This window comes from Talpa occidentalis, unplaced genomic scaffold (assembly GCF_014898055.3).
Source record: "Talpa occidentalis isolate TD23 unplaced genomic scaffold, MPIMG_talOcc4v2.1 talOcc4.17, whole genome shotgun sequence".
NCBI lineage: Eukaryota > Metazoa > Chordata > Mammalia > Eulipotyphla > Talpidae > Talpa > Talpa occidentalis.
Genome location: NW_023601754.1, coordinates 20,118,277 through 20,145,586, shown reverse-complemented (window position 1 = coordinate 20,145,586; position 27,310 = coordinate 20,118,277). Strand labels below are relative to the sequence as shown.

The 27,310-nt window shown below is 47.2% G+C and overlaps 1 protein-coding gene across 1 annotated transcript in view; it reads right to left on the bottom strand.

Moving 5' to 3' along the window:
* The window catches only part of WFDC1 (WAP four-disulfide core domain 1), a 53,486-nt gene that overhangs the window by 22,841 nt on the left and 3,335 nt on the right, over positions 1-27,310 (bottom strand). The window contains exon 2 of the mRNA XM_037516261.2: positions 25,417-25,550. The gene's annotated coding sequence lies outside the window, so the exon portion shown is untranslated. The remainder of the gene's footprint in view (positions 1-25,416; positions 25,551-27,310) is intronic.

Below are 27,310 nucleotides of genomic sequence, written 5' to 3'. Positions count from 1 at the left end.
CATAGTCTCTGTCTTTATGGGGTTTACTGCTAAGTGGAGTAAGATATTGATCAAACTGCTTTTAATAAACCCTTAGATGGAACTTTGTGGTAGGAGGCATGGTTCTGGGTGCTTTAAAGATACTTATTTAGTCTATCACAACTCTATTGCCATCCCCATTTTACAAGTAAGGAACCTGAGTCTCAGAGGATAAGGGAAGGAGGGCTTTAAAAATACTCAAATAATCTGTTAGAACTCTGTTAGGAAGTTACTTTTACTACCCCCATTTTACAGACAAGGAAGCCAAGGGTCAGAGAAATGACCAACTTATCCAACTGTACATGGCTGACCGTTGGTAGAGCCAGCTTTCAAACCCAGTCATGGACTTCCAGAGTTTGTGCCCCCAAAACACTCCACCATGTGTTCACTGAAAGCCAGATGCCACAGGGCATATAAGAGGGTGTAACCTGTAAGAGGGCCTAGAGAGGTCTCCCTGGGGTGTGACCACACACCTAAGAGGTGAAGGATAGGCTGGAGAGATAATGGGCTTTAAATACATTCAGATGGGCCTCCCTGGTGGCGCAAGGGTTAAGACACAACCTATGAAGCAATCCGCAGCCACTGCAGCATGAGTTCAATTCCCGGGCAGCCAGGGAGCAAACACACATGATGCAGTAGACCTCTTCTGACTCGCCCGCTGCTCCTCTCAGCAGTGTACTTCGGTCAATCTGCCTGTTCTGTTCCCCACTCTGTCTCTGGTGAATCTTCTCCCACCACCCCACCCCCACACCTCTGACCTGTACCCCAGCTCTTATATGCATAAATAAATAAATCTTAAAATAAACAAACAAACAAATAGACAGACAGGTTAGAAGGGTGGGGGGAGCAGGCAGGCTCCCCCTTGACTTGGGCCCTTCTTGAGTGACTTGGGCCACCCATTATAGCCCTCAATGCTTTTGCCTTCTGGTGTCCCTTCCACTATTAAAAAAAATTAATAAGGATATGTTACAGTTGCAATGATATAAAATCATCCAAACTGGGTTATAATCTTTTCTTCTGATTGTAAGAGAAATTGAGACACTTTCCAGGGCTTCTAAAAGTCGCGAGGCCCAGGTGTGTATCTGAAGAGTGGCCCTAGTTCTAAATACTGTGCTGTGTGACCTCAGACTAGACTTTGCCTTCCCTGAGCCAGGAAGCCAAGATTAAATGAGATAGTACATAAAAGCCCAGTGGTGTGGTCACTGTGTCCTTTGCCAGAGAAGGAAGGCCGACGGAAAAGGCCCTCAAATTGCACCATGGGCCTTTAAAAGCAGGCCAGCCTGGCTCTGAGCCAGGCCGTGAATGAATCCAGATGGCCCCTGGACCACCCTGTTCTTGGAGAGCTAGTGCCTGACCTCAGTTCACCCCGCCGCCCGCGGTGTTAGTGACCTCCACTCATTGTCAATTCCCCCTTAACCAGAAGTCCGAGTCCTTCCTGCCAGGGAGCTGTCTCTCACCAATTCCCAACAGGCTGCTGGCCTCCTCCCCGCCCCACAGAGGTACAGGGCCAGGTCTAGATACTCCAATAGACACCCCAACTCTGGCCAACATGACCTCCCACACTTCCTTTTGCCATCAGGCACTGCAGCAGGAAAAGGGTCCCTTTCAAGTAGTAGGAAGACACGTAGCCAAACCAGTATGCACTGGGTCGAAAGCTCAGGCACGAAGGCTGGCTGGGCCTCACCCTGCCTCCCTGGCTCAGGCTGTCAGCAGACTCAGCCCCTCTCTAGCTGCAGGCCTAGCCTCTGTTGGGCTGCTCTGGCTATTTTCCCCAGAACTGGAGCCTCCTCCAAAGTAGGGTTCCTGACTGAGCCACTTGTTTTCACTTCCCCCCAACCCTGAAAGCAAATTTGATTGTGATCTCCTCCTTGTTGCACCTCCAAAGCCAAACACCTTGCCGTGGTCTGTTAGGAGGATGACACACATAATCCCACAGACTTGCCAGTCCAGCCTAGGCCTTCTCAACCTGGCTGCAATTAGCCTGTGTGTGTGTGGAGGCGGGTGTGAGAGGGTAGAGGGCCGGGTAGTGTTAGGGGGGATTTCATCAACACCCACACCCAGGTCCAGCCCTGACCAAATGAATCAGTACCCCCATCCATAAAGTCATAACCGATTTTTCCAAAGTTGCCAGCTGATTCTCAAGAGCAGCCAGAGCCATGGGTCCTGACCAATTTGGCCTCACCCCCACTGCCGCCCTCCCCACTCCAACCCATACCTCCCACATGTCCTACCAGGCTGCTTCTCTTGCTGCAGCATGCTAGCCTTCCCCTGACATATATCCTCACCATGTGCCCTTTGCCACGGGCCTTTGCACATGCTGCGCTCTCTCCCTGACACTCGTCTCTGTTTCCTTAGCTGAGTAAACTGGCTAAGGCTTCTTCACATCTCAGCTAGCAGCAAAATAGTCAGTACCTTCCTCCCAAAAATGTTCTCTGATCTCCAGGATCACCCATCCCCCTCCAACAGGTTCTCACAAGTCCACAAAACCTCCACTTGGTAAGACCCATGCATCAGACAGCAGAGAGGACATTCTTTGCGGAATGTCTAGCAGGGCAAATCCAGAGAGACAGAAAGTAGGTTAGTGAGGGCTGGGGTGGGGATGGGGGGAGGGGAGTCATAGTTCAGAGCCCAGGGTCTCCTCTGAAGAGGTGAAAATGTTCTGGAACTAGACAGAGGTGACAGCTGCATAGCAATGTGAATGTGTTAAATGCCACTGAATCAAACACTGAAAGATGTCTACGGTGAATTTTACCTCAATACAAATAAAATAGAAAAGCAAATGAAAATAACCAGGTGAGCTGAATGGTATTTGAATTCTCAGTGCACCACACGCTCCACACTCCACAAAACCTGTGCCAGACACCCCCCCACCCGCAAGGTGGTTCAGGGGTTAAAGTCTCAGCATTATCAAGCTATCGTCAACTACTGGGCACAAGTTCAATCCCCAGCCAGGGAGTTACCCACATGGCGCAGCAGGCCTCTCCTGTCTCTCCTACTGCTCCCCTCAGCAGTGTATTTCAGTCAGTCTGCTTGTTCTGCTCCCCACTCTGTCTCTGGTGAATCCTCTCACCCTTCACATCTCGGGCCTAGACCTCAGTTCTTTTATTCATGAATAAATAAAATAAATCTTTAAAAAAAACCTGAGCCAGACAAAACCATCCAGGATATTGTTTGCCAAGGATTTCATTAAATAATAAAGCTCTGGTTCCAGAAAAGCTAGATACCAGGATGTTCCCCGGTAATCCACGGCCTGGGAGGTGACGGAGATCTCATGATCTTTTCCCACAGGAGACTCAGACTTTCTAGGGAGGTGAATGCCTCCCACGTCCCTACACACCAGCCTCATCTTGCGTGTCTGTGGGGCCTGAGGGACTGGGAGGTCCAAGTCAAGAGACAAGGGCCAGGGTTCTGCTACATGTGGGGACTGGATCAAGCTGGAGAGACCATCACTTGGGGAGACACCGATCAAGAAAAGAGATGGACTGTGTTAAAGGTTGTAAGACACAAAAAAGTGAGAAAGTGACTGGAGCACCCAGTGAGATGTGTCCCCATTCCCGTGGAGGGGACAACATCCACAGGGTGATGGCTAAGCCCTGAGATGAACAAGTTGAGGTGGGAAGTTATCTTCCAGGCAGGAACCACCTGCCTCCAGCCCCAACCCTGCCGGGTCGCTAACTCGGGATAGTATTGAGGGGTCAGAAGGCGGCTCTTGCTGTATAAGGAGGGGTAGAGTCAGAGAAGAGGATGGTGGGAGCAGGATTTCATGGAGAGGTCACTTGGTGATGAGGGCGGATGACTTCCCTACAACCTTCCAACCCCAATAACTGACTGAAGCTAATCCCACCCCCACCTGATGGTGACTGGTTCAGCAAAGGGTCTGTCATCTAATGTGGACCAATGAGGTATGAGGGGAAGCCAGGTGAGGTGCTTTTGGAAAATGGTCCTCATAGCTCAGAGATATGCAGGAAAGTGAAGGTTCCTCTGTGCGCCTCTATGACTCTCTACCCAGTCATAACTGATATTGCCACTTTGCCACCATGAGGGATGCCAATTGGAGGGTGAGACCAATGCTAAAATGACAGCAGGGAAAACAGCACCTGAGTTCTTGGTGACACTGCTGAACTGTTGGACTTACCCAATCCCAGAGTCAACCTGCCTCTGGACATCTTGTTATACAAGATAAACTAATCCTCCTTGGTTAAGCCAGTAGGGCTCTCACTGATCACCAAATATATCCTGACTGATACTCCAAGTTCACATCCGGCTGACTGATGGGCACCTATGAAAGCAGAGGCTAAGAGCAAACAGAGAAGAAGAGACCCATGTTTCTTGAGCACCTACTATATGCCACATTTTATACTACGCCTTTACATAGCTCTCCCCTGAATCCTCAGACTAACCCTTTGAGGTGGCTACTATGTTACCCCCACTTAGCAGAAGAGGAAACTGAGGTTGAGAGCTACAGACACTTGCCTGATCCCAAAGGGCAGGACCAGGATGTGAACCCAGTTCCGAGTGGCACCTGGCCACCTGCTTCCTAGCAGAGTGATGGCTCTACCCAGCAGGGAGCCTCCCTTGAGCTGCACCACCATTTTCTGCAAACATCCATCATCACCTAAGCACTGAGGGCACAGATCTGCCCTCCAGAGCCGGGAGTCCACCCAGGGGACCTGGAACATGGGGTTCCACTCTGCCATGGGGACACACACACTGATAATTCCACAAGGGACCCCCCCAATCACTCCCCTTCCTTCCTCCTTCCTGGAGGTCATGGACTCAGGCCACTTGGCTGGGTATGATCGAGGGGGACAGCAGTACACACTGAGCTTCCTGCTGCCTTCTTGGCACGGACCTCGAGGACATTTCAGCTTGGCAGAGGTTTAAAAAAGAAACGCAGGAATTCTTGACCCTCATTATGCAGCGCCTGGTGCAAATAAATCTATCACTTGGCAAAAACAAGCTGTCCTGTCATAATTCACAGCGCAACGGGTGCATAAATCCAGAATGCGATTTCCCCCTGGCTGGGCACGCAGGGCCCCTGGCCCAGAGGATGGGGTGCCAGTCCCCACTGCTCCAGCCCACGGGCCTAGCCCCTCTTTATCTGTTCCTCAGGAATCAGCTCCTGATTGCTCTCCTAACTAATTGACTTTTCTTACACAAAGGCACAGGTTTTGTATTTGAAGGAAAATGAAAACAGTGACAGGTACTTGGTTACACCAGCTATGAAAGGTTGACAACCAAGCAAGGGAGCTTGAGGCAACCAGAGACTAATAATAAGAGTCCTCTGCCCTGCCCCAAGCGAGGGCAGGCAAGGAGAAGGGGTAATATTTCTGGGGCCCAGTATCTGAGGTCACCCAGAAGAAGCTGGACCATAAGATGGCCACCTGGTGACACTGGAGCCACCAGGAGACAGCTATACTTGAGGCCCTGTCCACATGCAGAGGCTGGGAAGGCCCTAGCTTTGGCCTCCATCGGGATCCACTGGCGGATCCCGTGAGCTGGGGAATCACTGCCTGCGGGAGTCAGTCCCCCAGGGACATCCCCAGAGAGAGAGAGCAGGGTGCATCTAGGGGTGAGCAGGTCCAGGTCTGGCCCAGGAGGTCACTGCAAAACAACGCCCCCAACGCAGGAAACACTTCATTTTCTCCCTTCCCTTTCTCCGCTTCCTCCAACTGGATCAAAAGTACCGAGGTGATGGCAGAAATGTCCCATTCACTTGTCAAACATATTCACTGAGCATGTGCTATGTGCTGGGGACTCTGTGGGGCCCTGGGGGTCTGGGAGCGTGCAGCTTCCAAGAGAAGGGGTGTTGGGTCAGAAGCAAGAAAGAAATGAGCGGACAAGATCAGCGCCAAGTGGCGGGGCTGTGACGAAAGCAAGATAGCTGCATTGTGAGGAAGAGCTGGGTGGGGCAGGGAGGTCCACTGTGGCAGGTGACACCTTAGCAGGACAGGAGCGGTGAGAGGGAGTCCCCTGTGCAGAGAGAAGATCAAGGCACATTCAGGCAGAGGCTCAGCAGGTCAAAGGTCCATGGGGCCCACCAGCTTTGCTTTTTGCAAGAATTACAGTGTCACTGATGAGCTTCTGTGGAGCCCAAATCTCTCCTGGGGACAGTCTAGATTGAGGCTTGAAGGGACCAGAGGCCAGGTCTGTCCCTCCTCCACCCCCAGGTCCTTCATCCTCTGGGCTAGCTCTTCCCTCCCCCCACACCCCAGAGACCCTTGTCCCCCTTCTTTCAACCCCAAGAGCATTAACCCATGTGCAGGGAGTGGGTGGGGTCGAGCACTGTGGCGTTAGGAGTACCTGTCTCTACTGGCCAAGACAACTTGTCCACAGTGTGTGGACAGGACGCAGGTCCCAGGCCAGCATGAACTGCGGACACCATCCACTCCCTTGTCTCTCCCACCGAAAATGCTCATGGTGGTTTCTCTGGAGGGTAGAGCCGGGGTGGATTTTATCTTTACTTATCTGGTTTCTAACTTGTCTACGATGATCACATATCACTCAACATGGATGGCTTTGGTTTCAAATCCCAGTTCTGTCACTTCCCAGAAATGTCCTGGGGGGCGTGGAGGGCAAAGTTTTGTGAGCCTCGCTCCTACCCCATCCAGGGCATAATAAAGCACCTGCCTTGAGGAACTCTTGTGCAAACTTAAAAAGAAAACCATGGAGAACACTTTCCCGGGAACGCGGCACACACCCCATGCTCCTACCCAGCACAGAGCTTGGGGATCTCTGGGCAGGACACCGGAAGTGAGTCTAAGGAGCTGACAGTCCCTGCGTGGGCGACTGTGCAGTGACACAAAGGACAGTGGGAAACAAAAAGCTGAGGAATGACCTCATGCCACAGACCAGCCAGAAGGAACTGGAAATCCGACACAGTGACTGGATGACGAGCACGGCTGGGACACAGAGACAGATGTCAGCGTCAAAGGCACAGCCCTGAAAAAAGCCCAAGGAAGCTTCCTATCCAAAGTATCCCTGTGCAGAGGGCACCCGCCCCCCACCCCCATCCAGGAGGATGGTGGTGGGGAGGGGAGGAGCATGGAAAATGGTCTCCTTCCAGGAAGTTTTACCCCCTCTGGGGAAGTTGTGAATTCTGTGACTATCAGGTTGGAAGCAAGGCACAGGACCATGATGATTAGAATAATAACCCTTGTAATAAAAACAACAATACTACACTCACATGGCCCCACTCGAAGCCAAGAACTTCAAGTACTCAAGCCACACAATGGCCAGCAAGGACAGAAGGAGACCATGACATCATGTAGCTGGTGCAAAGAGGAAGGAAGGGGGAGGGAGAGAGGGAGGGAGGGAGGCAGGAGGGGAGGCTGGGTAGAGAGAAGTGATGGCAGGAAAGACAGGATCGATGGGTAAGTAGGTGGATGGGGAGAAGGATGGATGTGATTCCCCAAGAGGGAGCTCCCAGACTGAGCTGAACACACACAGCTGCTGCTGAAGACCCCGTCCGCGTTCCAAGGGCCTGGCTGCTCTCACCTTTCAGATCAGGACCTTGGTTGCCAAGTGACAGACGTCAACAGGCTGTTTGCGCCTCTAATCCTCTGAACCAGACTCAATAATCACCTTAACTCATCAGCAACCATCTATATTTATTTTTTAAATATTTATTTATCTATGAATATAGGAGACAGAGTGGGGAAAAGAACAGGCAGATTGACTGAAATACACTGCTGAGGGGAGCAGTAGGTGAGTCAGGAGAGGTCTGCTGCGCCATGTGGGTAGCTCCCTGGCCGGGGATCGAACTCATGCTGCAGTGGCTGCAGATTGCTTCATAGGTTGCATCTTAACCCTTGTGCATCTTAACCCAGGGAGGCCCAAACATCTATATTTAATGAACTCCCTACCTGATGCCCGGCTCCCAGGCGTAGCTACTGATTTAGGGGCTTTATCACAGAGTTTGGTAATCTGGGTTCAAAGCATAAACACTCACTTCTCCCACCACCAGGGAATCCCTGTGTGCTCTGGCCACCTTCCAAAAAAAAAAAAAAGAAAGAAAGAAAATGAAAACAAAACAAGATCAGTTCATACCGATCCTCTGCTTAAAACCCTCAGAGAGCAGACTGTGGCTCAGCGGCCAGGAGCAAGGCCCAGCCCACTGAAGGTCTCCATGAGCTCCATAAGCAGGCCACAGACTGACTTGCGAGTCACATTTTTCCTCTTGATCTTGTCCTGTCCCTTAGTCACCACCAAAGGGCGTTAATATCTATTCAGGGGACAGATGCTGCTCCCCAGGCTTCAGTCATGCGAGCCTGCTGTCCTCCAGTGCCCGTGTTGCTATCCACCCCTTCTCACCATTGAGTGGCATTCAATGAGGCCATTCTTGAAGCTCAGTGGTCATGGTTTGGAGGCCCCACTGGTCCCTCTAACACAATACCTTCATGGCTATAGCCATCTTCATCTCCCACCCAGAGCAGGGCCTTCTGTATTGTCCATGTCCTTGAAGGATCCTCTAGACCAGAGGCCCAGGATGGGTCAAGAATGCTGACACATGTCAAATGCCAAGTGTCAGCAAGGCTGGCATCCGTGGCTCTCAAGCCCTCCCAGGCTTCCCAGGTCCCTGCTACTGCCACGTCCCCCTCATTGGGATGATGCAATTGCCAAAAGCTCTTAGCAATTGAAACTGGCAAGAAGTCTGCCCACACTCTCTGCCCCATGCCCAGGCCTGCTTCCTCCATCCACCCCCATTGGGGTCAGCCAGACCTCAACAGCACAGTAACTGGTCCCAGCGAGACTCTGCTCCAGGAGGCCTCTGTTACCCTCCAAATAGAATTCCCCAGTCCTTTTCTAGCCTCACAAAGGCTTTCTGGTCTCCCCAGAGCTTACCTTTCCAGCCCATGCCCACCATCCCCCTCAAAATCTTCCTGTCTGCTATGCTGGCATCTTCTCAATTCTTTCTGGCCATCAGGTTCCTTCTGCTCCTGGCTTTAGCACAGGCTGTTTGCTCTGCTCAGAACACACTTTCCTATCTCTTTCAGACTGGTTAATCCTACTCTCCATCCATGTGACACTATCACCATGGTGTTAACCACAATAACAGCAACAGCAGCTAACAGGCACGAACTAGCCACGTGCCAGACACAGGGCTGAGCACTTTAGGGGAAGACCCCTCTGGGTCCTTCTAGCAGCCCTAAGAAGCAAGGATGCTTGTTGTCCCCATTTCACAGATGAAGACACTGAGGCAGAGAGCTCAAGGAACTGGCCTAAGCTCTTGGCAATTGAAAGTGGCATGGAGCCTGGCTCCAGTGTCCCTCTTCCTCTTAACCACTGTGCTCCAGCGTCACCCAAGATGAGGCTCCACCTCCTCAGGAAAGCCCTCTCTATACCCCCAGTCCAGGCTCCCTGCCTCTTCTGGTAGGCTCCCATGTAGCTGAGGCTCACTCCAGATGTGAATCCACATCCAGGAAGTATGGTGGGTGGGGACAGAAGGAAGGTGGTCTACTTCAACATCTGGTTGTAAACCTCATCCTCACTGGATGGTCTGATTAAAGAAGATTTGACCCAGACCTCCTCCCAGGAAGGAGCAAGGACAGACAAGGAATATTCCAGTTGGAAAGATCACCTATTCCAGAACTCACAGATTTGAATACCTCAGGGGTCTGGGGGACGCTGTACATATGCAGCAGGGCAAGTGTGAGAGGACAGGAGTGAGGGACACAGTACAATGCCCTCCAGGGGCACTGTGGTTCTTTCAGGAACTTTCTTTTAAAAGATATGTTTCAGTGGGAAACACATCTTTATTCACAGGTAACAAAACTGTATGTCAACCATCTGTGGGAATCTCCAAACAATCTCCTAAAATATAAGATGAGCAAATACAATGTCAGTATATTCACAGTCACAGGAGTTCTAGATACTTCTAATAAGCAACAGGAAACTGCAAGTGTAAAGTACACACTATTTACATGATCATCACAACATGAAATAAATGTGACAAAAGGATAAAACTTATGCTCTGTGAGCTGCATTGTTGCAAAAAGAAACCAAAGACCTAAATAAAAGGTAGAAACAACATTTTAATGGCTCAGAAGATGTGAAGATGTAAATCTTTGACAGACTATTCAAAAGACTCAAGACTGTCTTAACAAGATTTCCAAGCAAAGTTTCCAAGAAATTGAGGAATAACTCTATAAATTTTTTTCGTAGACAACAAAGAACGTATTACAATCCAAATAATTCTGACATGAAAAATCCCATTTGAAGAACTACGTCTTCCTTGATGACAACTTTCCACACAGGGACACAGTCAGGTTGAGTGACAGACACGCAGTCTCATCAAACAGGATAATAACCTTTTTGGCAAATGGTGTGGCTATAACTAGACACAGAGATGCAATAAAATAACCACAAACCTTATTTCATGCATATGGAAAAACTGGTAGTGAGTCATGGGCCTAACATGCAAAATCATAAAACTTCTTCAGGAAAACAAAGACTGTAATCACAGTCCCATCCTGACCTTAGATTCAGAAAATATTCATTTTAAAAAGATGCAAAAACCACAAACTATAAAAGGAAAACCAATGACACAATTAAAAAGGAAATAAAAATTGTTTTCCTGAGACACTCTGAAGAAGTGAGAGCAAGTAACAGATAGGCAGTGACATTAGTAAAATATTTATTTGATAATGGTTTCATATATTGATTACATTTTAAAAAATTCTTTCAACTCAAAAAGATTTCCCTAAAAAATAATTATTTGAAATATGGGCTGAAGAGTTGCACAGACTTCAAAAAACATACATTAATGACCAACATGCACTTGTAAAGATGGTCAAAAAACCTCATTAACCATCAGAAAAATACAAATTGAAACCATTAAGATACAAAGACATCTACTAAAATATTTTTGACAAAATGCAACTTACAATAGTAAATGTTGGTGAGGATGTGGCACAACTAGAACTAGAACTGTTATACAGTAACAACAGGGCAGATAGGTCTTGCCACTTCGGAAACATCTGGCAACTTCTCATAAGTTACCATCAGACCAATACCACCACACTTGCTAGTATTTGCACAAGAGAAACTAAAACCAAAGTGTACACAAGACTTGTGCTTAAACTGTCATGGCAGCTTTTTTTTTCCAAACAGGAAAAATCATAAATAACGATCAATTGGCATCTTGATGCCTAATTGTGGTGTGAGTCACACAGGAATACTACTTCGGAATAAAGACAATAATGACATACACCACCACTACCCCCCCCCCAAAAAAAAGCCTGAATCTCAAAGATAGGTGAAAGAAGCAAGGAGAAAGAGGAAACACTCTATGAGATACATAAAATTTTAGAAAATGCAAAGCTATTGCAATGGACGTAGCTCCGTGGTTGATGGTCCAGGGTGAAGGGTCGGGGGGAAGTGTGACTGCCAAGAGCTACAAGGAAATAAGGGGTGTCAAATTATTTGCCCCAATATCTGGGTGGTGGTCCCCACCTATAAACATTACTGAAATGTACCAAATTATCCCTTTAAAATGACTTTTCCCTTCTATAAAGTCCGCCACGATGCAAGTGATTTAGCTATCAAAAGTGAGAGAGAAACAAGCACCTTCTAGAAGGTGTCATAGGCAAGGTCTTCTCACCCACTGGGCCAGCCTGCTGTGTCCTCCCGCCTCTAGTCTCTCTGGTCTCCAGCTGGGATGGCGCTCTGCCACCCTCCTGGGTGGGTCCTGCAGCCCCTTCCTCACACCCCAATATGCTCCTTCTCCACTTGGGAGAGCGGAGAGGACTAGAAGGTTCGGTGGGAGGCCTAGGAAGGACCTGCAGAGGTGGCACTGCCAGGGAGGGCATCCACGCTGCTGATTTTCCTCCTGGATGTGTTGCAAACCCGGGTCCTTGGATGAGTCACGAAGCGCAGTTCCAACCTATTTAAAGCTTCAAAGCTTGCAAGAGGCAGCAGCTGAGAACCATGAAAACCCTGGGTGCGCCATCTTTGGGGGCTTCTGGGTAGATGTCAGCCAGGTCACGACCGTGACAGCCACGTGGAGAGGGTCACGGCACCCCGCATGACCCCTTCCCTTTGTGTGTGTATATGGACACACACACACTCCACATTTTTTTTATTCATCCATCAATAGACCCTTGGCAGGTTTCCATATCCTGGCTACTATAAATAACCCTGCAATAAACATGAGGGTACCTCTATCTTTTCAAGTTTTTTTTGCTTTATATATAAATACCCAGGAGTGGACTTGCTGGGTCATATAGTAGTGCTATTTTTAGTTTTTTTATGAACTTCCATACTGCTTTCTATAGAGGCTGCACCAATTTACAAAACACCCCCACAGAGCACAGGGCCCCTTTCTCCACATCCTCACCAACACTTGCTATTTCTTATCTTTTGGATGATGGCCATTCCAGCAGGCGTGAGATGACATCTCCTGTGGCTTTGATTTGCATTGCCCTGAGGATTAGTGATGCTGAGCACCTTTTAGAATGCCTGGAGCTATTTTTATGTCTTCTTTGGCAAAATATCTCTTCAGATCCTCTGGCCATTTTCTACACGGGTTTGGTTTTTGTTTGATTGCTTTTTTGCCACTGAGTTGTATGAGTACTTTATATATGCTGGATATGAACCCCCTAACTAGATATAGATGATTGGCAAATATTTTCTCCCATTCACTCAGTTTCCTTTTCATTATTTTCACGGTTCCCTTTGGTGTACAGAAGCTTTTTAGTTGGACAGTCCCACTGGTTTGTTTTGCTTCTGTGGCCTGTGTTGACAGAAATGAAACAAAAGTATTCACCCTGCAAGGCTCTGAAACTCATAAACCCTGAGTTTAGTGGTGGCGTCCTTCTGCCCAAGGGTTAATGTTTGGAAAACATGTCATTCTAGTTACATTTTGAAATTGTCTCAAGTGCCATGAACCACTTTGTGGAGGACTGGATTTTCCCAGGGCACCATTTTTGCCACGGGGAGTGACGGCCTGTGAAGGGAAATTGGAAACTGGAGGAGACAATGGCCCATAAAACCCAGGTTTCATAGCCGTGGAGAAGCTTCAGCTTCTGTGCACCCTATTGTTCATTTCAAGTAGTTTTGGGAGACACCATTTCATCTCCAGGTGAAAGCTAATGATCCGGAGGGTGATAACATGCAATTGTGTTCCAAATGGTCTGGAATAAAAAGCAGGCATGGACCTGATGTATTGACTTTTTTTTTTTTTTTAATTCTCTCTGGTTTAAGGCATCTGATTAGGACTTAGTGTAATTAAAGTGGTGGCGGGGCGGGAAAGAAAAACAGCTCTTTGAAGGAGGGAATTTTTCTAACTGAGCTAGGGGATCAATTAAATCCCTGGGCTGAGAGATCTCAAATCATTAACACCTCCCTAATCCAGAGGCAGCTCAACCATGCCAGGAGGGAGTGTGTGTGTGTGTGTGTGTGTGTGTGTGTGTGTGAGAGAGAGAGAGAGAGAGAGAGAGAGAGAGAGAGAGAAGAGACCCTAGGTCTGATGCTGGCTGACAGAGGTCACCAGTCAGGCAGGGCAATTGGGGTAGGTGGTCCCCAGGGGTCCCAGAGAGGTAGGTGGCAGGAAACAAATGGGATGAGTCTGTTTAAGGGGGTGGTTATGTGAATAAGCTCCTGATTTTGCTTATTGCTGCAAAATCTTGAAAGTGCTATCAAGCCTTCTGAGGCTCAGTTTCCTTATCTGTAAAATGGGGGCAAATAACATTCCCAATATAGAAGTGGGAATGACATGAATAATATAGCAAAGCTCCTGGTCTAAGTCAACACTCGGGATTCATCTTTCACCTTTCATCTTAATGGTGGATATGTTTTAATTTCATTAAAGCCAACGTGGGTTGGATAACTCAGAGGTTAAAGGAAATTGACTCTTTGGATTCTAAATGAAGTCAGTCCTTTCCTTGATCTGAGAATTTTCTACATCTCAAGCTGATGTGTGGGCTGAGCATTCCAAAGTAGCCGTATAGCTCATTAAGATATTGAAACCTCTCCAAACAATCACCTAAGTCCCTCATCTAGCTTCTCTCTCTCTCTCTCTCTCTCACACATACACACACACACACACACACACACACACACACACACACACACACACACTCCCTCCTGGCATGGTTGAGCTGCCTCTGGATTAGAGAGGTGTTAATGATTTGAGATCTAACCCAGTGATTTAAATGATCCCCTAGCTCAGTTAGAAAAATTTCCTCCTCTCAAATTCCCCACTTCCAGCAACTGAAGGCTCACCTGAGACAGCGGGGGCTCTGGGCTCCCCTCCAGGCCCACCCCGACTAGTCACTCTGTGCAGTAGAGGCTGCGTTGACCTGGTGGTGGTTCAAGACAGAATTTCAGGCATTATCTCCTCCCACCATTTGTAGAGTGGAAGAGACTGGGGCATTGAGTGGGTTGGGGATGAGCTCAAGTCGATTTTCCAGTGAGTGGCAGAGCCAGGGTCTGAACACAACAGCTGCCAGACATGTGGAGAAGAGGGAGCTGGAGGAAGACCCCAGTGAGTGCGCCCAGCCTTGCCTCACGGTGCATGCCAACCATCTCTCCATCAATACTGAGACTGCCAGGCCAGAATCCCAGCTCTGCCACTTACACACTGTGCCTTACTTACAAAGGACTTACTCCCTTTGACTACAACTTCCTTATTTGTAACAAAAGAAAGAAACAAAAGCAGAGCTTTACAACCTCAGTAGCATTAAAATTTGGAACCAGATTCATTCTTGTGATGGGGGCTGTCACTGGCACATAGGATGTTTAGCAGCCTCCTGGCTTCGACCTACCAGGTGTCACGAGCACACTGCACTCCTCACTCAGGAAGATCTCCAAACAGGCCTGATATCCCTTGGGGGTTTGAGGAGGGCATAAATCATCCCCAACTGAGAACACCTATTTTATTAAGGTTGTTCTGAGGGTCAACAGTTCATAGAGAGGATATGACATAGAGTTAGCCACTAGCATGACTGGCTCATCAGCCAGGACTGGATTTGCATACAAGCAACAGTGACTCCAAAATAACTGACTTAAACCAGACAGCCGCTTGCTTCACCCTCGCATCAAAAGCTAAACATTAGCAGTGCAGGGTGTGTGGTGGCTCTGCTCCAGTCCTCCAACCCTAACACTAGACCATGTCCTCAGTCCAAAGTGACAACTGCAGACAATGGTATGGAGAAAGGGATAAGGGAGAAATGGGAGCAGAGGGGACGAGAGGGCCAGACATCACCGAAAAGAGATTCCCAGAGGCCACCGTGTTGACTGTCCACAAAATCCCATTGGCCAGACCTCGGTCACATGGCCACACTTCACTGCAAGGGAGGTTGGAAAACGTAGTCTTTGTTCTGGGTGGCCATGTGCTCAGCGGATATTACGGTAGAAGAAGAAAATTGGCTCCATGGGGTCATGGATTCTCTCTGACCTGCAGCAGTTGGGAAGCTGATTAAAGTCAAAGGCTATGAGAGCCGCCAGGCCATGAGGGCAAAGTAATCCTGGCAACATCTGGTCCACTACATTTAATAAACCACTAGACAACAAATATCAGCAGAGGGGACATAGGCAGTTCATCTTTAAAAAGAAGTCCTAAAAAATGCTTTTCCCCTAAATCTGTGTTTCCCCTAAATCTGTGTTTCCCCAAAGAATTAAACAGAGCATTGCCATAAACCCCAGCAATTTCCCTACTGGGTATACATCCAAAAGAACTGAAAGCAGGAATACAAGTAGGTATCTGTACACCCGTGTCCACAGCAGCCAAGAGCATTATATTGGCCTGGAGTTATGCTGGTTCAAGGTCACAAATATAGGCTGAATCCAAATCTGATGCTCAAACAATGTTGTTTGAGATGTCAGGTATTTACATTTTTCTTTTTAATTAGTTGCCGACATTTAAAAATGGCAAACTTTTCCATAACAATCCACATTCATGACTTCTCTTGGACCAACTGAAAAATTGGGTAGTATGGAGCCTGTTTCCCATAGGGTTGCCATTAGCTGTTCCTAAGTAGGGGTAACCCCAAAATAAGACTCATCCTCCTATATGCACCACAATCCCCTCTAATCCCTATTGCCTCCCATTTCCACCCAGCCAATCTGTGTTTGTGACCAGCTCCTTCTCTATTGATGAGAATAATACCATTGGTATTATTTGGGATAGGAATTATAGATTCTAAGAATGTCTTAAATAAGTAGGAAGTTTACAGATAATCTAGGTTGAGCCCTTTCTATTGACAGAGGAACTGAGGCCCAAAGAAGATAAGCAAGTTTCCCAGGATTTCAGAATCATCAATGAACTGCACTACAATGAGAAGTGGGTTCTCTGGCATCCCATTCCTAATCTCTAACTGATCTTGTGACCTTAACAAACACACATGTGTGCAAGCACGCACAATACAACCTGTTACCTGGCACAAGGAAAACAGCAGTGAATGTTTACTGATTACTTGCTATGCACCCAGGATGCAATGGCAGGCCTCTCTGCCACAACACTGCCATGTTGGAGACACATGTCCCACTGGGACGACGAGGCAATGAAGACTTAGCTGGAAAGGTGAAGCATCCAGCCGGAAACCATACCACTCGGAGGAGCTGTGCTGGTGCTTCTGTGTGGGTTTTTCCAATTACCCAGTGCTTAACCAAATTGCAAATGCTGCCCCATTAAACCCCAGTTACCAGCTCATCCTCTCAAAATTACATCAACCCCAGGCGTCTAATAACTTGAAGCCAGGAAGACAATCAGACTTGATGACTTTGAAAACCAATGGAAATCTGGCTTCTCCACACACACAGGATCAGAATTAGACTGTGCAGCCCATTACATCGCCTCATTACCATGCTGTCATGACCAATTGATTCCGTAATTAATAGCCCATGTTCCACCCAAAGCAACAGTGAGTCTTCTGTGAAATTTCTGATAGTTGAAGTGACCCCATCAACATCGTGGGATTTATTTTTCTTTCTAAATCCATTTGCAAATGGTTGCTTCTCAGCCTCAAATCGATAAATCTTCAATAGGAAAAGTGAGAGTTGGGGGCGCCTCCCTGAATGCCTTCCTTGGGAATGAATATATCATGCCTAGAATCAGCCCCAACATGGAGGAACAGTGGACCTAAAAGACATAGAGAATTTGAACTTGGGTTCAAATTCCTGCTCTAGTCTTTTGAAGCTGTGTGACCTCAGGCAGGCCTCTCTGGGTCTGGGCATCCTTACCTATAGGACTGGATGCTATACCTGCATCAGAGAACTGCCGATTCAAGTTAGACTGAAACACACATCTAAATGACGTGTTATGCTGACATCAGCTGCTTCCATCTGTTATCAAACATAAAGAGTTTGCCACTGATATTCCACAAGTTGGACCTCCTGGTTTTGCCATCTGTCTCAAGTTAAGGTGCTTTTTCTTAAATAATTTATTTCTCTTCATGCTTTAATCTTCAAAGGCCTTGACACCTGCAGTCAGAGTACAGGGGTACCACTGAAAGCAATTAAATTCCTACCACAGCTAAATTGGATTCTACCCTCACTGATTGGAGAACAGAATTGGAGGTTATCAAAATGACTGCTGTTCCTCTGGAAATGACAAATGACAGCATGGACAAGCTGTACATTGGGGTCTGGAGTTAGGAAAGCGCTGCTGTTCTGCTTGTTAGCTGCCTCAGTATACTGAGCTAACAGCATTCCCTAGCCCAGTCAAGTGGATATATAAAATTAAACATCACAATTATATCTTTGCCTTCTCCCTTCCAAGGCGGTGCTCTCAACTACACTTTTGATTTCTCAATAGCTTATTTTCATAGTATTTTTGGAGAATCTGTATTTAAGTATATAGATAGACATAACCCATATTTAAAAAACCTTAACAAATCTGCTTAACAGATTCCAACCTTCTCATTCCAGAAAGATTTCACCTCCTCTCATGTCAAGACATATTCAGTTATCTCAATTAGCCCAAAAATGTCCAAGTCTAGTTAGTCTAGTTATTGAACAGGTCTTGGAGCTCGCAAGAATACCCAAGACTCAAGATCCTCAGGCAGCATTGGGTAGTGAAAATAATGCTAGAGCCACTATTCAGGTGTCTACCTAACTATGGATCCATGTACCCATCCAAACATCCCTTCAGTCATTTACCCATCCGTTCACCCAGCATGCATGCTTCCACTCATCCAGGCATACATCCATTATCTTTCCATCCAAATATCCATCCATCCATCCAAATATCCATCCAGCTATTCATCCATTCATACATACATATACACAGCATTCCATCCATCCAATCCATTATCCATCCATTATTCTTATATGCAAATATCCATCCATTCGTCTACCCATTTACACATGCATGCACACATTTATTCATTAATTCATACAGACACATAGCAATCCATTCAACCCTTCATCCACCCATCTTCCCATCAATCCATCCATCTGTCCATCCATCCATCCATCCATCCATCCATCCATCCATCCAAGCATCCATGCATTCATCCATCTACTAATCCATCTACCCAGTGTTAATTCTTTTTTTTAAAGATTTTTTATTTATGCATACAAGAACTGGGGTATAGGCCAGAAGTGTGGGGGTTAAGAGGATTCACCAGAGACAGAGTGGGGAATAGAACAGGCAGATTGACTGAAATACATTCCTGAGAGGAGCAGCGGGCAAGTCAGGAGAGGTCTGCTGTGCCATGTGGGTAGCTCCCTGGCCAGGTATTGAACTCATACTGCAGTGGCTGTGGATAGCTGCATAGGTTGCGTCTTAACTCCTTGCACCACCAGGGAGGCCCTACCCAGTGCTTATTCTATGACCATTCTGTGCCAGCCCTCATGCCTGGAGCATAACTGACAAACTTCCAGCTCTGACTAGGGCACTATAGCTAGACTTGAGTCCACCTCATCAGACCCAGGCCAGCCCTGCCCCCACGACAGTGCTGTCAAGGTCTCCATCTTCCACTCTACTGAGATAAGACCATCACTCCACTTCGCCACCACTGTTTGCTCATCCAGACTTGCTCTGTCTATACAACTGATAGTCTGTCTGTCCTTCCTATTATTCAGCTAGACAGAGTATTGGGTACAAAAGCCAGAATTTCTGCTGATAGCCAAAAAAGGCAAACAGACATTTCCTTTTAGGATAACAAATGTTTTTGTGTTCCAGCAGAGGAGAAACTTCTGTATTTTTTTTTAACCAGGTCAATTATTCTGTTGCTTTTAGCTTCTCAATCTTGCCTGATTAAGTGTTCTCTCTGGAATATTGAGGATCCATAGGATGGTGTACTTTCCTGGTGACCTTCTCGCTCCCTTCTGAGGAAAATCACTGCCCTAGATTCTTCCAAATCTTCATGAAGGCAGAATATGTCTGGAGTAAATAGCTCTTAAAGGGTGTGGAAAGCAAATTATGGGATTTTTCCAGCAATAAAACTGGGTTTATGCTCCTGGTCAAACACACACAAACACACACACACACACACACACACACACACACACACATACTCTCTCATTCACTCACTCAAGAAGCTGTTGTCAGGATATTAGAAATAGTTAAAAGCCAGTTTATCTCTTAAGTTATATTACTAATTCCATGAGAATAACCCTAACCTTGACTGCTTCCTTTATGCAGGACATGATGCTAAATGCTTTACAGGCATTGTCATATTTCATTCTGACAACAATCCTACCTTTGAGGAAGTTACTATTGGTCTATGTTTAGCCCCATTTTAAAGTTGAGGAAGCTGAGTTTTCAGAGAATCAAAATAATCGTGAAAAAAACTGAGAATTAAACACAGGCACTCAGGCTCCAGAGCTTGCAAGATTAATCTCCATATGATACTTGAGCTTTGTATATTTTTTAAAAATCATTTATGCATCAACATGATAGAAGTCCAGACAGCATTCAGACGTAACTGGCCACCTTGATGGATATTCTTCCATTGATTTTACCCAAGGTAGCAGGAATCGTCTTTTCTTATTGAATTTTTCGGTTCATGGACTCACCTTACCAGAAGCTCCACCCCACGACTGGAAGAACAACAAAAAGATGATATTGAGACTGGATGAGTCCCCAAGGGCCACCTGGGAACAAAATTGCATCCAGAGGCCTACTCTGTCCTGGACTTCTCACAAAGCCCGGCAGCTTATTATGAGATGTGAGTTGTTCTCAGTCATTAGAAGTGACCACAGAGGTAGGAAATTGTGCAGGAACCCGGCACTTTGTCATGACTGCAAGTTAGGTGACATCCCTCCCTTCCAGTGTTGGCGGGGAATTGGAGCCATCATATTTGGGGTTTCTTTTCTTTTTTAATTTTTTAGCTTAGAAAAACTGGGGTGTAGCCCAGAGGTGTGGGGGGGGTGAGCGGATTCACCAGAGACAGAATGGGGAGAAGATCAGGTGGATTGACTGAAATATACTGCTGAGGGGAGCAGTGGGTGAGACAGGAGGGGTCTACTGCGCCATGTGGGTTGCTCCCTGGCTGGGGATTGAACTCAGGCCAATGCAGTGATGATGCTGATGCTTAACTCCTTGGCCACCAGGGAGGTACCATTTTGGGGGTTTCTTACCAACAGAAATTATGTTTGTCTCTCCCAGACACAAATTTGCAAGTTAGCATGTTCACTTCAGGATGAATGAATAGTAATGAACAGTAAAAAGACAATCAAACAAAAGCATGCTTCCTTAGAGAATGGAATATCAGTACCACCCAGGCTGGCCTGGTAGTTGAAGCCACAGTGAGACACTGAAAGGACACACAAGCACCCACTGTCTGACACTCCAGTGCTTCACCACTCAGTGGGCCTCTGGCAGGAGGATGCCAGCATCACCCAAGCCCCACCTAGGGGATGATGGGAGTCTTGGTGGTACCGCGGCCTCATGGCAGGACATTATCCTGCAAGAATGGAGTCTCTCCAGGGTTGAAGGGGCAGGAGGTCAAGATGTCAAATGACATGGGTGAGGATTGCTGAGCCCGAGCTCAACACTCTGGGGGTACTCAGACACTCCTGGGAGACACAGGGAGGAACCCTAGTCACCTGGGCCACACACTGCCAGAGGTGCTTGGGACCTCAGCATTTCTAAAATTGTTCCACCCAACATCCTGAACTTGAACCTGGTCTCTGTCTACCCACCTGGGCACTGCCTCCTGGAGACCTGAGGCTCTCCGCCCCTGCTGGCTCCCACAGGCCCATCCTCTCCTGCCTCCATCAGGCCCCCAGGGCCTCCAAGACGTCAGAATCCTTAAGCCCACTAAAAAAAGCATGATTCTGAAAACGAATCTTCCAAATCATGAGCAACAACAACTGTTATTAATATAAATCTCAGTGGTTAACCTTTCATCTGTCCATCGGCCAACTTTACATCCAAACTATTTCATAACATTTAAAAGCGATATGCCACTTTATTGTCTCATTTGGGAGTCCAGTGAGCTGAGGAGCCGTGCCAATTATCAATTAAATGAGCTCCTCACAGCCAAACGAATTCATAAGCATAATAATAAATAAATATGTTCCCATATCCTTGCAAAGCAAAATACTTCTTATCTGGGATGGGGTGCATTTGAGAAACAGGGTATTTTGGGAGATGAGGTCTCCAGAGTGAGGAATAGGCTTGCTTTTCTTCTTGCCTGTGTCTCCTGGGAGGAGTACTCCGAGCACTCCAGCACCAGAGGGCTGACCTCAGGCTCAGAAAGTCTCATCCCCTGTTATTTGGAGTTTTGACCTCCTGTCCCTTTAACCCTGGAGAGTCTCCACTCCTGCAGAAGAATGTTCTGCCACTAGGCCATGACAACACCAAGACTCCCATCACCCCCTAAGTGGGGCCTGGGTGAAGGTGCAGAGACGCACTGAAACCAGGCTGAGCTCCCCCAGAATGGTGTACAGAGCTACCTTTGAAATGGGGGATCCAGGAGGCAAGAAGTAGAGCAATCACAGCTAGCTCCAAGAGCCAGACCTCAGTCTCAGGAGGCACGTCTCACGTCAGGCTCTGAAAGGAGATATGGGATCTGAGGCGCCCAGATTCCTGGCCTTGGGCTCAGTAATTCTCACGCCCTGCCTGGAGAGGAGTCTACTTGACTCACCCCCAGATTTATCTGGAATAGCACCCTTTCCCTGGGACGTGTGCAGAGACTTGTGCTTCTTGGGTTTGGAGGGATAGGGTGCTGGGGTGACAGAGGACTGCTGGAGATGAAAAGAGTAAAGAAATATCAAGTGCCATAAGTGGTCCCTAACTGGATCTTGGTTTTTGAAAAGCAACTATAAAAGACATTTTGGAGACAGAGAAACTTGATTATGGACTCAGTATTAGACACTACTGGGAAATTATTGTTAATTATCATTCATTGTGTTAGATGTGATAGTGGTTTTGGTTTTGCAATTATGTCGAAAATTATTTTTCTGGATGTCTATACTAAAGATCTCAGAACCACAGACACTATAGTTTACTTTGAAATGTTTCAGAAAAAAAGCATATTCCTATAGAAAGCCAATCTGATAAAACGTCAGTCATCACAAGCCTGGGTTGTGACTAGGGTACTAGTCTTGCAATTTCCCCTCCTGTTTGAAAATGTCATAATAAAAAACTAGAAGCCCTAGGGTGAGGGAGGGCAGGGAGCTGAGTCCCCAGTGCATTTTTCTGCACTGTAATCCCCCAATTGGAATATAAAATATTCCAGTCACCCAGGGGACCCTCCTCCAAAGAAAAGATGCGGCTGCCAGAGCTCAGCGGCCAGTGTTCACACACAGCAGCGTGTCCCCTTGTAGCAGGGCCTCTCCCGGACAGTCTCCAACTCCTGCAAACTGCCCAAGGGCAGATGCTTTCCAAAAGATCTGGGATCTTTCACGAGGGAATTACAGCAGAAGCAATATTTTTAAACAGAAAGCTAAAGCAGCTCTAAGTGGTTCAACCATCTATCTCCTCTGTTCCAGAAACGGAAGGTTGACGGGAGGTGGAAGGTAGCAGGGCAAACCTCTCCGTGACTCTCTCCCCCAGCACCTCGGGAGCCATGAGGGAGGGCGGGCAAGCTGACCCGGTCCAGGTAAAGACCAGCTCCTGCAGATTTCAGCGTGGTGGTCCAAAACTAGAGTTCTGAACCTGGAACAGCTTTGAAAGCCTGCCAGATTCAACCCATTTGAAACCCGGAGCAGGAGCCCAGGCTGTAACCTCTGAGACTGGGGGTTGGAGGGACAGGGTGTGGAGGACAGATGCTGAAAGCAACACCACTTTTAAAATTTAAATATAAGATAATGCTAAAGTATGAGTCACTTGCATGTAACACACTGTAATCAGCCCCCAGAAGAAATAGATGGGACAGCACAACCAGCCCCCAAAAGCCACTGTGCACCCCCAAAGTGTGTTCCTGACTTTCATCAGCATAGATTTGTTTTGCTGTTTTGAGAATCACTGGGACCAGGCTGCGTCTGGCTTCTTTCACTCACATTAGGGAGAGTGAGATTCTCCCATGTCGTAACGGCGCCATTCTGGCTACGCCATGCACCCTTTTGGGTGACTTCCATGATTTCCTTTCTCCTATGGGTGGACATTCCAGTGTGCAGCTGTAGGGAGTGTTGGGACAAGCCTTGTCACCTGTGGCTTTTGTGCAAGTACTTCCCAAGGGAATTCACCTAGGAGAGGAATTGCTGGGTCTCTTAAGCGTCCCTGCATTTAGCTCCATGGTGCTTTATAAATTTAGTTTATATATTTAGTTCATAAATTTAGTTACATAGTTAGCCACATTTACAATGTGGGAGCTTTAGCATAAAAATCAGGTTTACAGCTCTTCTTCCAAAGTGCAAAGATGCCCTAACATGGACCCACATTCCAAGTTTGAGTCTGGGGTTTGCGTTCCTCATTTTGCCCACCCTTCCTCACCCCATACACACACACACACACACACACACACACCTGCTTTGTGTCATCCTCCTGGAGGCAACTTGACATTGGGACTCTCAGTGGTAGATGATATGAGTGTGATTTTACTTCAACTCCATAATGGAAATTACTGAGATGCCTCAGTTTCCCCAATCATGTCATTCTGAATGACCCCATGGTCAAGGACCATGATCTGGTCACTCCAGTGGGGCCCTGGGCCTTGGACGCTAACCTGACCTCCCTGATATCTTGTGGTTGGGGCTGAAATAGCTGAAGGACGGGCAGGACCCACCAGCTGCCTGTTTCTAGCCCCTTCCCCCTGTTTCCTGATGGGGCGCCTCTCCCACCCTCCCTGCCTTCCAGCCCCACCGCCACTGTCTTAGTCACTTCCTTATCTCCTCCAGCCAGGTCTGATAAATGATCTCTTTCCTCCAGGTTGCCTCCTCCTCCCACTGCTGCCAAGATGTCTTTTAATTTAACTTAAAAGAAGTTTTGAATCAATAAATGCCATCCCATAAAATGTGATGAAAAGGAAATTTTCCTCTCACTATTTCCCAAAGTCCCTTGGGTTCCCTCCCCAGAAGCAACCATGGATTCTAGTTTTTTACCCATTTTTCAGCAATAAACATTCCTTGCATGCACACGTATGCCCCCTTCTTGTCTATTTTTATACAAACTGGGGCATTCAGTGTGACATGCTGAGCACCCTGCTTGCTGTGGCTCTTGCTGGCCCTTCTGCCTCAGTGCATATGGATCCCCCTGTTTCTCCTTAACGGCTGCAGAACTTCCTTTTGCCTTTACAACCTTTATTTAACCAGTCCCCTGATGAGGATATTTTGGCCATTTCCAATCTGCTGCTATCAAAAACAATGCCATAATGAGTATCTTTATACAGTCTTTGTGCACATGTGCAAGTGTATCCGCAGAACAGATTCCTAGATGTGAGAGTGTGTAGGTCAGAGAGTGTCTACATACCTGATTTTCAGCACGAGTTCCAATGACCCTTTTGAAGGCTTGTGCCTAGTTACACTGCCTCCAGCAGTAGCTGAGTGAGGTAGAATGTGCTCTGGAAAATGCCCTCGCATCCCATCACTCACTCCCTCCAGCCACACATCAGAGTCACCTAGGGAACTTTCAAAGCAATCCTATGTGTGGATGCCAAACCTTGAAGTTCTGATCTGAATGTGGCCCCATCACTGGAGTTGGTTGGGTTTTTTTTTGAATCTCCCAGGGTGATGCTACAATGTTCCAGGGTGGAGAACCTCAACTTTAATCTTCAGTGGCTCCCCCGTGCTACTGTAAACCTAGTTGCCCTCATCAAGGTAGTGAAGCCCATCATTTCTGGTTCTGATTTGCCTGTCAGGGTCATTCCTTGCCCATCAGGATTTGCCCTTCCCTGGCCTCCCACGATTGCTGTTTGCATAGATGGACTTGAACCTACTGGCACAGTCTGCAAGAGTCCATCATTAGCATCTCCTCCTTGCTCTGCTTTCATGTGGTTTGCAAGAAACTGGCCATGGCGGAAGTATTTTCACCACAGTTATTGGCAAATATTAAAAATCAAGAGTTACCTTTGCTCAGAGAGTTAGCTGTAGTCATTTATTACCACACCGTAGTTTCTTCTTCACCTCGGCTGGCTCACTGCACCTGGGGATGGATCTACACCAGCTCTTCTCATGCTCTGTTATCAGGAGACTTCAAGCTTCTGTAATGGCAGTGATGAAAATAATAATTTATTGGATGGGAAAAAGGTATAAACTTCTAGTCCCAAAATAAATAAGCCCTGGGGATGTCATGTACAGCGTGAGGACTATAGCTAATAATACCATATGCACATTAGAACATTGCTAAGAGCATAGATCTTAAAAGTTACACACACAAAAAAACTTGTCACACACAAAAAAACTCTTTGTCCCTACAGGTGGGGACGAATGTTAGACTTATTATCTTGGTCATATGGACTTGTAAACAAATAGCAAATAATTATGATGTATACCTGAAACAATGCAATATGTCGATTGTACCTCAATTAAAACAAATTCTTAGCCAGATCTTCCTGTGTACCCAGCACTGGAATCAGCGCTTCAAGTGCATGAACTTGTGGATTCCTGACAACAACACTGGATGATATCCCAGAACTAGCATCCCCTGACTCTCCTGCAGCCCACAGAGGAAAGTTGACTTCCCAAGGTCACACAGCCACCATGTGACAGCCTTGAGAGCTTCGGTCCTCGATAAATGTTTGTTGCATGGATGGCTGGATCCTACTCTCTGGAAGCAAGCGTGGGGACCTGGCGCACAGACAAGGCAGGAGCTTCCCCTTGACATTGTGCAAATATTTCTCCTGGTTACTTGCAACCTGCCTCCCTTTCCCCAGCCAGGCTCAGCTCCATTTCCCATGGCTGTTCGTATCCCATTTTGGTAACAAATACCAAAAATTCAGCAACCGAGTGCAGCACAGATGTATATTCTCTTGCAGTCCTGGAGCTTCTTGGTCTAACATAGCTCTGGCTGGGCTAAAACACATTCACTCCTAAATCCTTCACACAAATGTGCCACCTTACATGGCAAGAGGGGATTTGCAGATGTGATTGCATTAGGGCCATCCTGGATGATGCAAGAGCTCAAGGTCATACCAGGGTGCTTATCAGAGAGAAGCAGGAGTTCAGAGACAGAGGTGAGGACAGAAGCAGAGGTCAGAGGGGCACAGCTACTAGCCAAGGACTGCGGGCAGCCCAGAGGAGCTGGAGATGGGATCTCCCCTGGAGACCCCACCCAGAACACAGGCCAGGCTCTAGTGCCACAGACCCACTTCAGATTTCTGGATTCCAGAACCACAAGATGATACCTTTGTGTATCATCCAGGCAAGAGTCTGAATCGGCAGTCCTGACCGAGCCTGGCCGGTCAGAGAAAGTTCCTCTGGGGGTTCCAAGGGCTTATACTAGATCAGTGTCCATTTTCTTTTTTAAATTGTAATAGCTGTGAAAATACTGTTAATGCATTTCTTCAAATACACTCTTTCCTGGGTGACTTGGACAAAATTGTGAACAAGCACACTCACAGAAGCACTTAAAGGGGACTAGTTTCTCGCCTCACTCTCTTCAAAGTGCCTCCTGTGTTCAGTGCTCCTGGTACATCAATAGGCGGGTGCGGTCATCTTCATTTCACAGATAAAGAAATTGAGGCACAGAGAGGTTAAGAAATTTGCTTGAGGTCATCCAGCAGGGAAGTAGAAAATTCCTGATTTCAACCCACACACTTCAGATCCCAAGAGAACTGAGAGGCAGGGGGATAAAACTGGGGGAGGGTGGGATTTAGGCAGGCAGTTTACGTCAAATAAATAATAAAGAGTTGGAGCGGGGGAGGGAGTGAAGAGACAGAGAGAAGAGGAAATAGCATGAGCTGGAGAGATAATTGGGGCATCTAATCTAGGACAGGTGTTAGATTCTGAGAGAACTGGGGGT